Source organism: Lampetra planeri, chromosome 47 (genome assembly GCF_965212315.1).
Source record: "Lampetra planeri chromosome 47, kcLamPlan1.2.h2, whole genome shotgun sequence".
NCBI lineage: Eukaryota > Metazoa > Chordata > Hyperoartia > Petromyzontiformes > Petromyzontidae > Lampetra > Lampetra planeri.
In genome coordinates, this window is record NC_136153.1 from 7,746,326 (window position 1) to 7,759,199 (window position 12,874).

Consider the following 12,874-nt stretch of genomic DNA (forward strand, 5'->3'; position numbering starts at 1 on the left):
TTGTGCGCATGAATAATTCACGCGGCCATTTATTGACGAGCACAGTCATGTGCGATATTCCAAAATTTCTTCTCGCCGAGAATTATTGATACTGCATAGTTCAAAGCTGCAGTTTAATAAGCGTGCAGTCCATGACAAAACCTTAATCAATTAATCTATGAGTAATTGGGCTGGCGGTGTCGAGAATAAATAGCATCTCAAAGATAAATACAAACGGATAATCGTGGATGCTTCTCAGAATATGCAGATGACGCATATTGTTTTTGCGAAACAGAATGTTTTAAAGGTCAACGCTGAGGATGTTTTCAATACAGCTTGTGTAACACGTACGGATAAACACAATAGTCTTGCACATTCGTCTGGGAAAAGCTTCATTGGAGTCCAAGGATTTTCTTTTCTGAAGATCTTGCTTGTGGAAGTGTTTTTTCCAATTCACGCTTGTTTCTTTTTTTGTATTTGCGAGACAAAACTGTGGTATTTGCAGAAAAGCTCTGCAATTTAGTGGATATAAATAATATAGGGTGTGTTTGTGTGTTATATCGCGTAAATATGTCGTTGAACCCGCCACCACCCGACAGAGGCAATTCCTAAGGTTTATCACGTAAACAGCACGTGCCAATTAGTTGCTACTTCAGCACACCGGTGTGTTGGAGAGTAAACCCACAACATTTACAATTCGAGTACTGTGACGTTTTGCTGGTGATTACAACAACCAGCATCATCAGGCGATTAGCCAGAATTGTGAAGAAGTCTTCTTGTTTCGGTCTTAAATAGTGTCAAGGTGATATCATCACTGTGAGCCTTTCAGAGACACCCAGACTCCACATTGACGGGTATAGGTACAGGCGCAAACTTGTAATTGCTTGCTCAAACCATTGCTGGCGGAAGAGCTTCCACTGGAGGGTGTTTCAGCCTCCTCTATCACTGCTGGTCAAATGTCTTTGAAGAGGAGCAGAGTACCCACACTTTACCCTACAGGCACCCCTTACGAGTCTCTCACCTGCCCAGGCTCTCACCTGTCCTGGCTCTCAACCTGTCCAGACCCTCATCTGTATAAGGACTTGAACAGGGTCTCAGCTGTCCAGGGTCTCATCTGAACAGACTCTTACCTGTCCAGGCATTCCCCTAAACAGGTTCTCACCCGATCAGTCTATCACCTGTCCAGGACCTCACCTGCCCAAGCCCTCACATGAACAGGCCCTCGCCTGAATAGGTACTGACCTGAACAGGCTCTCACCTGTCCAGGCTGGCGTATGAGGGACTTTAAGCTCTGGCTCAGCGCTTCCGAGTTCTCGACCGAACGTTGCGTCCGATTCCCGAAATATATGCACTTTTTGTGTTTATTCTTATTTAATGAATAGGGTATTGGCCGCCTTGCTTTACTGCCTCCTACTGCCACACAACCCCACCTCAAAATACCAAGGTAATGAGTTAAATTCCGAGTAGAGGTTGATGTTTAGCCCTACGTACGTCTGGGGTGGGTAAATGAGCAATGACTGATATGAGTCAATTATTAAAAACGACGATCTGCGTAGAGTACCTGATGACGCTCAAATCAGTTTTAGAAAAATATAAACACAAGTTGATGTTGGATTCTGTCACGAAAATCCTTAAGCTACCGGTGAGAGGCGTTATTGATCAGAATTGTATCAATACATTGGCACGTGTAAATAGTGCGTTTGCAAAAGTGCACAATATTGTCGGATGGTGGAGGGGTGAATGACAACATTTGGGGCATAAAATTACCACGTGGCCTAATCCACGAAACAAATATGAATCGTTGATTAATGTTGGGTAGGCTTGATCAAACTTTAGCCTTGTGGAACTATCACCACTGGCTGGGGTTCATCTCTCGTTGCTAACCTGCATGACTCTCTGGGAAGACGATGACTTTGACAAGCCGTAGATAATACCTTAAGGGCACTGTGCACAACACCCGTAGCAAAAATACATATCTACCAAAATAGCTTAGTAAATAAAAGATTGGTTTACGACCTCCATGTGTCAATGCAGTCTTCAAGCAACAGGTTTAAGGTGCAGCCCTGCGGCAGCTTGCACACACCACTGCTGCCAGAAGGGCTTCCGTTAAGCGGAGGTCTGAGGAGGTTCTCTTAGAGATGTATTGGCCTACTCTTAGTTTTTTCGATAAATTCACGTAGGTAAAAAAATGAAATTAAAATTAATAAAAAATAATAATAAAAATAATTATATTTAATTAAATTTTTTACCTACGTGACTTTACCGAAAAAACTAAGAGTACGAATCCTTGCAGTCACGAAAGATTCAAATCTAGAATGCATTGGCCTGCCGTTTCACGCTGACCAGATGTCTTGGAAGAGGTTAAAGTACCTGCACACTACCCCACTACACACGGACCTGCCGATCATAGATTAACTGTGATGCATCTTTCTATACTGTTGGGTGGACAGAGGTGGAGAGAGGGGCGGGCGGGGGGTGTAATACATTCGCCCGTTCTTTCCACTGCCGCACAAGGAGATAGAACTGGTGACCTCTGCATTGTCCCGTGTGCTCACCATTACACCCTGGCGGCATAAATGCATCTACAACAAAATTGGTTATCGTATAAAAGATAGGCTTACGGCACCTCGTGCTTTAAGAATAATAGTTTAAACTTGCAACGTGCCGCCCACACAGCGTTCGCTTCACTGTCAAAGGCAGAGAACGACTCAGAGGTGCGAGGAGGGATCGCAGCGAGGTGGGTGAAGGCAGCAGCCAGGTGGTGACCACCCCCGCCTCAAAGCTCTGCTGTCCTCTAGACATTAAGATGTTACCGACCAATGAACGAGTGTTTACGTGGGAGGAAAGTGGAGCAATCGGTGACATTCTATGCGCACGAAGGGGGACGATGCCCTCTCCCCGTTGCAGATGGAACAAATGGGAGTCCACACCGGCAGCGTCGCCATCTCCTGACAAGCCAGGGTATGGCACCACGATGCCCAAGTTGCATGACGTTTGCTTGTGTTTGAGTACTACGGCTTTTAAAACATGACGCGTTTGAAAATAAATGCTGAGTATGTCCAATGCAGGGTGTGCATCTGTGCACGTGACACGTTTGCACCCACCCTAACTTTGATTGGTCAGTTTTAATGAAATAAACAAGAAGGCGTCAACAAAAAACACCGCGATTATGAACCGAAAAATAACCAAACAGTGTCATAGACCTCTCCTCCTGTGCAGATTAAAATTCGGAAAAGTAAGCGGCACGCTTGAATGGAATAGATCATGTTTAAAATATTCGAGATAGGATTTTAAAACAATTTTAATATATAAACATTAAACATTAATGGCTCTTATTCCATTTTGGAAAGTTCAGCTTTGTGTTGAATGTCTTTGTAAATTAGCTATCATTACACCATCTGTAATAACTAATAACTAAAACATATTTTCCAATTAGATACAAGCCGCGAAGGCCAGCGAGCATTGTTCGTCAATCTGTATTACGTTAAACATTTAAATAAATCCTCAGGCCTTGACATAAGAAGATTAGTTTTTACTCGCAGTATTTAGGAAAATGTATTGTATTTTGGTTGGCCATTAAAGCCTCTACACAATTTAAACGGCAATAATGACAATCCTTTGGGACGTATTTCCATGAAATTGGAGCCATTATATTTGTGCCAGGGCTTCACATTTTCAGGCTGCCATTGTCATTACCCACGCTGCATTGCAAAGGCCCAAAATGGTGAATGGCATCGTAAGTGCTGCACAAAGAGCTCCACGTGTGTGTGGCTGCGCGCGGGCAAAGAATTAGGATTTAGGCTTGTGTATAAATGAGAACGGATGCTGCCAAAAGCGTAACGGGTTCTCCAACTGGATTTGTAACCCAGAGGTCGCCGGTTCGATTTTCTCTTCTGGCTTTCAGCAGTTGAACGAATGGGGCAAGTTCCTTAAATCCGCAGCAACGCCTCTGTCCACCCGGCAGCATACACGGGTGGGCACCAGAGTTGGTATGGTGGATTTAAGTGTTGGTACTCCTGCATCTTGCAAGACGTCTGGCCAGTTTGGTCGATCGATGGATAAACTGACAGATACCACAGCGATGTGGAATTTCTACCACTGCCCAAACATATGAATGCTGCCCTGCATTGCACACTTTGATGTTGGTTATAAAATCTGGATATGTATATATATGTTGAACTTCTTTTGCACCGTACGTAGCCAACTGTCCTAATCTTAGGTGTGCGTGACGGACAACAAACTAAACGCACAATAAACAGTTCTAAAGAATTGAGTTGTCGTAAATAACAACCGTCGCAAGAGTAGGCCAAATTCCCTCTCATGGGGGCTCTCTCTCTCTCGACCTCTCTCACGTGGAGGCTGTTCCACCAGCAAGGGGCACGAGCAAAGCACTTACAGGTCTGCACCTTTACCTTTGACCATTTTTTTTTTAAAGCGAGCGCGGTGCTGCGGCCACGTTTTCTTTCACAAGACTTGAGAGAGCGCTTGCGAGATTAGCGCACTGCCACTGACAAATAATGCCGGCGAGTGCCGCTGGTGTGAATAACGCCGAGAGGCACGGGGTCCCTACTGGGCCCTTTCCCACAATGATAGGAGAAGCCTCGCCAAGGTGAGAATTGCAGGCAAGAAACGAATCCGACAAAATACACAAAGCAATGCAATGCAATTTGGGGCTCTTTTTTGCATGGTGCTCAATTAAAAAAAATAATAATAGATTCCCTGCCAGAATCATGAGATGTGAGTGAAAATCATTTATAAATGGAATTATACTGATGGACAGAAAAAATAATAAAACCACACGGGATTGAGAAACAAAAGTAAGTGGGCATGAGCAGGACACACCGCTAGATGGGATTGTGGCCGATGGGCTGTCTGGTGATGGAATGGCAGCTAAAGGATGGAGCGCGCCCAGCAGGATGCCCGACGCGCAGATGAGGCGACGCTTGAAGTCCACATGCAGGAGTGAGGTTGCACGATAGTAGCACTGTGTCGTGGGAGCTATAGCAATGGGGTTTGGGAGGCTTTCATCTAGCAGCGGATAGGCAATGTCTGACTATGATTATGGCCAAATGTATTGTGACATCGTGGGGCATCTGTTAGATGGCGCCAGCCTGGCCAGCACAGCTGGTTCTATTGTACGGGAGGTAAAGGTCAAGCCATGAAAACGCTGCGTCCTGTGGGGCCGGGAGCTAGATTGGACAATGACAATGCTCACCTGATGATCGGGTGCGCTGAGAGGGCATTGTTATACTCTTGGTTCTTTCGGTAAAGTCATGTAGGTATAAAATGAAATGAAAATTAACAAAAATAAAATAAAAAATAAAATAAAAATCACGACGTTTCGGAGGCAACACAAGTCTCCGTCATCAGGTGGGACCGTCACATTCACACTCACTTGATGCAGCACATCTGGCTGTGACGGTCCCACCTGATGACGGAGACTTGTGTTGCCTCCGAAACGTCGTGATTTTTATTTTATTTTTATTAATTTTAATTTCATTATTTACCTACGTGACTTTACCGAAAGAACTAAGAGTATGAATCCTTGCAGTCACGAAAGCTTCAAATCTAGGGCATTGTTACCCAATGTGTGTCTTGGGTAATTGGCTCAGCTTGCGGCTCCATGAAGGCGGGGGGTGGGGGCACAGAAGCCAGAGAAGGGAGAGAGTAAGGCAGGAAGATATGGCCGTGCAATGATGTTTGTGATGGTGGTGATAATGCTGTTGCGAGCCTGTAAGTTAGCATTTAAAGTTGTACATCTAACCCTATTTTGGAGTTCACCTTCCCGCACTGTGAAGGACAATTTACACAGATGTGTGTGTGTGTATTGGGGAGCGGAAGTGTAGCGGTTAGCACTACGCTGCGCTACGAACCCGGCGACCAGAGTTAGATTTCTGCACACGGCCAACACCAGTGACGATTATTTGAACCGGTCCTGGGTCTCCCCTAGGTCGGCTCTGCCTCAAATGAGTACCTGGTGCGGTGTGTAAACATCGCCACTAGGGAGACAAAGGCGGTCGGGCGTGGTGCTGGACAGCCACGTCTTCGTGCGCCGTGCCGGGCCTTAATAGGTGCTCGCTAACAGCACTTGCCCCTGCAGTCAGGCTATACGGGTGATATTTGTCTTTGTATATATATACACACGAGAAATTACAAGCTTATGGGGAAATAGCGATATAGTGAAAATGCACGCGATTGCAAGCCCGGCATTGGGTTCTTGGCCGCAGATAGCATCGATGGTGATATCCGAACAAGTCCCTTTTTACCATCATACGCTGACCAGTGTGGTGAAGTATGGTCAACCCCCACAACCAGCACGGGATTAATCCAGCATTGAATTGATCATGGGTTATAAATCGTGACTGTTATTATTTACCAATAAGCTGATGTTAAAGCTTGACCAAAGCGAAAGGAAAGTTGTGATTTTTTTTCCATAATTGCAATCGACCTAGTTATGACATGGTTAAAAAATAAAATACATGATCATTAACAAAAACAATTCTGAAAGTGTGCTAACAAGCATGCGAATATGCTTGTTTGGCAATTTCAGAGAGAGAAAATAGAAGGGACGTGGATTAGAGAACAGACGGAGGTTACATGCATGATTATAACTTGAGCAAGTTGAGTCTGAGCTTGGGCACATCGCCAGAAGGAGAAAGTTACGGTGGCCCATGGGAAAGAATGAAGATTTGAGAAGCAGCCAAGGAATTGGAAACGGGTGGAGATGACTCGCGTGCAGGTGCTAGATGGATTGTATCGTCGCCTTGTCACAGGAGATGGTGTCGGCTTGGAAGGCTACCATCCAGCAATGGATGACACGATGACGACGATCGTGGTGATGATGATGGTGGTGATGATGATGACGAGACTCAAGAGGCAACGTGGGAGGGTGATCGGAGGAGATGGCAAAAGAGAGTCGTTCTGAAACACCATTGTATTCGGGTGACAAGTATGATTAAAAAGTGTGAAATAGTTGCAAGTTTTGGACGGCTCAGAAATTGCATTTCACAGTTGCGTTCGAGTGCTGGCTTGAGAGGAGTGCAGAGGGCTCGTTTGTGCACACGCCTGATTGTATGAATATTAAACGCATTCCTCCCTGTTGAAGGGAAACAAATGATGTGTGGTGCAATTCCCAGGCAGTATGCCGAGCAGAAGTGAGGGCTCGGTGTTCTTCTGGACGTTTTTATTTGTATTTTACACCGACAGATTTCTTTCAAGTTGACTGACTATGCGCAGCTTGTAATGTTTTGTGGCAAAGTAAACAATTTTAGCTGAATACGAAATAAAGAAATAAAACAGTTTGAGTTATGAGCAACGGTCAAACGCAACCACTGAGGCAAATATTTGACATATTGATTATATTAAAACAAAAATCTCGTACGTATGAAAGTGCCAGTATGTACCGAGATAAGTCAAAATGGTTTTGAAAAATGTGCATTACAAATAGTTGGCTATTCGTTTCTCAATATACTAGCTCACCGGGTGTTGGTTTATCATCAAAACAAAAGTGTATGATTAGCAGCACATAAATATTGGACTGGAAATTAAACCGCCGGCCGCGAAATTTAATATTACGTCACTTTCAATACCTTTACGACTGCTGCTGGAAAGCATATGAAGCTCGCCGATTACTGGAGATATATATTGTTGATTGAATGACTCGCGTAAAATGCAATAGGCTATTGTGGAAGGTGTGTACAATGTAGGCCAAAACGAGTTATGCCCTGCAATTGCTATTAACACCACCTTCAACAAAACGAATATATGAGGCGCTATTTTCAGCATGACCATTCATTTATAGGTATGCCCCGGGGAAAGAAAGAAAATAAACAATCGGGAGATATTTCTACAGAGAACATTTAAATTCAAAGCCCCCAACATGTTTCCCGCCGATATCAAATATGCTTCTTGGATATTTCACTTTCTGGCGACGAAATCCACCCCTCGCGCGGTTGCTTGGATAGATTATGAAATCGCAAGACTTGGAGAGACGGTGACAACTTGGAGAGGCCTGCATCCAGCAGTGGATTGATCATGGATGATGATGATGATGAGACAATGTAAACAAGATGACGGCAAAACAATGGTGTCATTGGGAGGGGAGGTCTTCACATGAAGTGAGAAAATGCCGAGATGCATACTTTTTGTGCTGTTTATTTTTTTGCGTCCAAGTCTTCGAGCAAATAATCCTGCTCTTAATATGCCTGTTCTTTTCCCGAGGAAAAGCCCCCTTTCAGCAACGCGCCTTTATACTAAAGTTGCATTCGTATTTGATTATCCATACGAGAGTTACACTTGCCCCCATCCTGTCACAAACCGATGGATGGATGGGAACAAATGCAGGAAAGCTTTCAACCTTAGTTGGCGAGACTTATTTTTTTAACACCGCACAACGAAAGCTCTAACACAGAGGGGGCATGGGGGAGGGCGGCGGGGGGGGCAGAGCCTCTCGTGACAAGAGTGTCCTGATTAGCTGTGTGTACTCACACCGTCATTGCCTGCATCTTCTTGTCAACCACGGCCAGGGTTTGAGGGGCGAGATTAGTCCTCGCTTGTGCTCCGTGAGTTAAGAGGTGGCGGGTGGTCGGTTGGGTGGAATTTGTGCTAACAGCAGGCGGTTAGATTTTATTTTCTCCCTTCGTATTTTTTTGTTATTCTCGTACAGAAACTCCAAGATGCACGTAATCACGCTTTGATTCGTGTGTTTTTTTTGCGTTGGAAAAGATTACAAAGATAAAGATCCCCTCCCCAGTATAGTCTGAACAGACTTTTGGGGCAAGTGCTGTTCGGGTGCCTGCACACCACACATGCGGGAAGGGCGGGGGGCCAGGACCGATTCAAATATTCGCCACCGTTATTGGTCGTGAGGCGAGGGGGGGGATCGAACTCGGGTCGCCGGGTGCGTGGCACCAGCAGCACTAACCGGCGCGCCACTGCGCCTCTCAACAAACACACACGTGTCACTCACACACACACACACGTGTCACACGTGTGTGTGTGTGTTGCACGAGTATATCAGAGGCCAGCAAGGCCTTCTCTGCTGGCCTAGAGATAGTCAGAATCAGATTTTTTTTAAAAATAATTTTACATATATTTTCATCAATGCTATATGTATTTTACAAAGTTCGTTCCCATCAGTCTATTAACGTCATCTCATTGCTACTCTCTCCCTCAGTTGCGCTGCTTCCAGTGCAGCTCATAAAAATTTGAGATTTTATCCAATCAGATTTTTTCCACCTGGGCTGTCTCCGCCTCCCCAGGTGAAAAATCTACCCTGAGGCCTTCAGAATGTCGAGTGAATCCCCTCTGCTGTTGAAGCAAATGGGGACGATGTTGTTAATCGTCATTATCTTTCACCAATCAGATGTCGAGTTTGCCATGTTGGGCGTATTCTTTGACACGCGGGAGCCTTCTAGCTGGCCTAGCCGCATACGTTGGGCTTGTTCGTGTGGCGTGATCGGAGGGCCACTTAGCTAACTGAAGTAAAAGTAGCTCGCACGTAACGTAGCATCATCTAAGATTTATTTAAACTTTCTTTCGTGACGTTTATATTTTTAGATGTAGTGCTTTAGATTTTTTTATTCTGTGGGGAAGCCTGTTGAATCCTGATTGTGTTATTTGTGTTTTACGGCATTTTTGCTTGCTAGGTGGTCGTATGAGTAAATGTGACTGGTTGTTGTGAGTGTGTTCTTGTTTCTTTGGTAATAACATTGATTTGGGCTATGCGATGTCTATTTGTGATGAGGAATCCTGTCATACTGCGAAATAGTGCTACATCCTTGATGGTTTCAGTCACCATGTATTCACGTCTCTGCAATTAGTGTATTGTAACTCTCATAGGTGTTGAGCCTCGTGTTAAATCACTTTATTCCGCTCGATAAAGGTCACTGTCACTGTGAATATAGGGTGGTTACGTCGAATGACAACAGCCTGTAGCCCTCGTGTCACGGTGAGGTTATTCAAATGCGGTTTAATTGCGAGAGGATAGCACTGAAGGCCGAGGTGTAGAATGCACGGCCCCCCGCCACTGGAGTATATCTATATTTAATCAAAGCTCAAAGCAATGAACGCACGCATTTGCATTGACGCATTCACGTGTGTATTCGTGTCGTCACGTGACTGTGCACGATTGCGTAACGTGTGCGCGTACATTCTATGAATGTTGATTGGCTTACAATAACGACGGGGCGCTTATTTGCCATATTTTTCTTAAATACCTAAGGGCGGCAGATTTCACTCATCGACAGCAAAATGTTTCAGATTTCCATTTCGTCTCGATACGTTTGCACGCTACTGCCGGCACGCCGCCGCCACGGTCTACACACGCCAATCACCATCAGCAACCCTTGCCAATCAATCCACTGCTGGATGAAGGCTTCCTCAACCTAATGCGATCTCTCACGATCCTCCCCAGCTGATTATATTTTCTGTGGTTCCCATTGTTCCATCTCCCCGCTTGGACGCCGCCGCTTTTCCCTTTTGCCGTCACTCGGTTCGTATCATGACCACGTGGCACCCTCCTGCCATCCAGCAGCAATCCTTCATGTCCTCAAGAGTCAGGATGATTATTCATAGAAAGGCCTACGGTGTTGACATTTCTAAATTGGAAACATTTCTCTTGAACTGATTTTTCTGTGTTCAGCTTGTGCCCCCCTCCGTGCCTCCAATTAGCACGGTTGGCTAGTACGGTGCGACAGAAGTTCAACGTACATACACTACGACGGCATTAACCTGTGTGCATGTTCTCTGAAAACTGAAAAGTGCACAAATAAACACAATGCATGCTGTGAATTCCATTGAGAGACAGAAAGAGAAACATGGATTAGGGAACAAACTATTATATACATCTAAATGTTAAAGTCGGTGATTTTCTGCCGAAATTGTTGCACAGCAGTTTTCATCGCCGTGGAAATTCCACCTTCCTATGGCAGGGAGAATCGAACCGTAGGAAAACCATTGCATGATTCTGCAGGTAGAGGTGCAGCCCCGCAATAACTTGCTCGTGTCACTGCTGGCGGATGTGCTTCCGCGAAAGGAGGCTCCAGAGAGTCCCATCTTGAAGGTAATTTGGCCTACTCCTCCAGGATGGCCAGACATCTTGGAAGCGGTGGGCGTACCCACAGTTTACTCCACCACATATGGTATGTTGAACTTACATCTTGACTTAAAGCTTTCGTGACTGCAGGAATTCATATTATTTGGGTCTTTCGGTAAAGTCACGTAGATAGGTTCAAAGAAAATTGAACCTATCTACGTGACTTTACCGAAAGACCCAAATAATATGTTGAACTTTTTTCGCACCGTACGTAGCCAACCACCGTGGTGTAACTATTTATATAAATGGGTACACAGAGGCGTGGGAAATAAAATAAACTCTCACCACGTGACGGGAGATTGGATCGAACCGAATAACCACAGATTTACATGTTCAGTCTGCTCACCGTTCTACCACCGCATGTGTTTATTTTATTTAATGTAATCTCCTAAGAGGCACATTGGTGTTTTTTGTTTGTTTTTTTAACGGTCAAGAAGTTTTTGTTTGAGAAGTAAAATGTTGCATCGCAAGTGAAATTTTGACATTTTGTGTGTCGTACTGAATTTCACATCTCTTGCTCTCTGGGGGGGGGTCACCTCATTTCTCTCTGCTACTCATACGGTACCTTTTTGTTTCGGCCACCTCGATTTAATAAGCACAATCATGCCGGAGAATTGTCCCGACGCGTAGGACGTCATCTCACCCAAGACGTCCTATATATATGTGCACCAACGTGCAGTGTGCGACGATAATAAAATACAACTGTTTCTAATCTCGCTGTATTTATTTACACACTGAGAGGGGGGGTGGGGGGGGGTGCTGTTGGTGGTATAGTGACGAGCAGCAGCACCGGGCTTGCGAATCGGTCAGCAAAATAAATCCGTAGGTTCTGCCACAGTTAGTCGATCGAAAGGTTTCTGGCCCAACGTGGAAGAGTAGGGCAAAATAACCTTAAAGAAACCCAAAAGAAGGGTTTCCCACACACCGTGCTGCAGTCTCTGCTGGCGGGCACTCTGCTCACACAGATGGGCGACAGTGTTGGGCGTTTTGTGCATGGAATGTTGACTTTCGAATGTGCACGCGTGATTGTGGGAGGCGTGCGTGAACTCAGAGGTGTGTTTACGAGCCGTCTCTCTGGCTGGTGTTTGTGAAATATTTATTTCTCTATTAAAACGTAATTGCGGCGAGGAGATTTGCATCATCGCGTTGTTTATTTTTTTTTTGCTGGGCAGTAAACCCCTTTTGAGGTTGTCAAGCCGGCATAAATTATTGAATGTGCTGGACATATGGGCTGAGTGAGCGTGTGCGCGCGCGCGTGTGTGTATATATACTGTTTATCAAAAAAATTGCGTGTAAAAATGTGCGTGCAAGATCGGCGGCCTCTGTGGAGTAGGCGCGTGAAGGACGTTCCTGGGCAGTTCGAGGCAGTCGCCCTCCAGAGGCGCGACGCTCACCATCGACGAGCCAGAGTTGCCGGGCAAGTTCAGATGGGGGGCTGGGGGGGGCAGAGTGGGGAGGGGATGGGGGGCACAGTGGGGAGTAGTAAATGCGGTGCTTCCGCCAGCGATCTTTGGGTCAACCCCGCAGCACATTGCGTCTGTCCAGAGACATCCTGCCCAGCAAACATTCGGCCTCAATAATACACCTAGCCTGGCACAGGCGCTGGTAGTGATGTGACTGTGGCATGGGAGCGAGTGCGCGGCTGGTGTGGTGGCGTGGTGATTATCAAACGAGTGCGACAATATCAGAAAGGTAAGGAAAATAAGTAATATTAAAAAAACACTTTTTTTTTAAACACGCTTTAATAAAATGTACCGTACTAGTAATGGAAGAACTCCACGACTCCATGAAGTGGCCCCG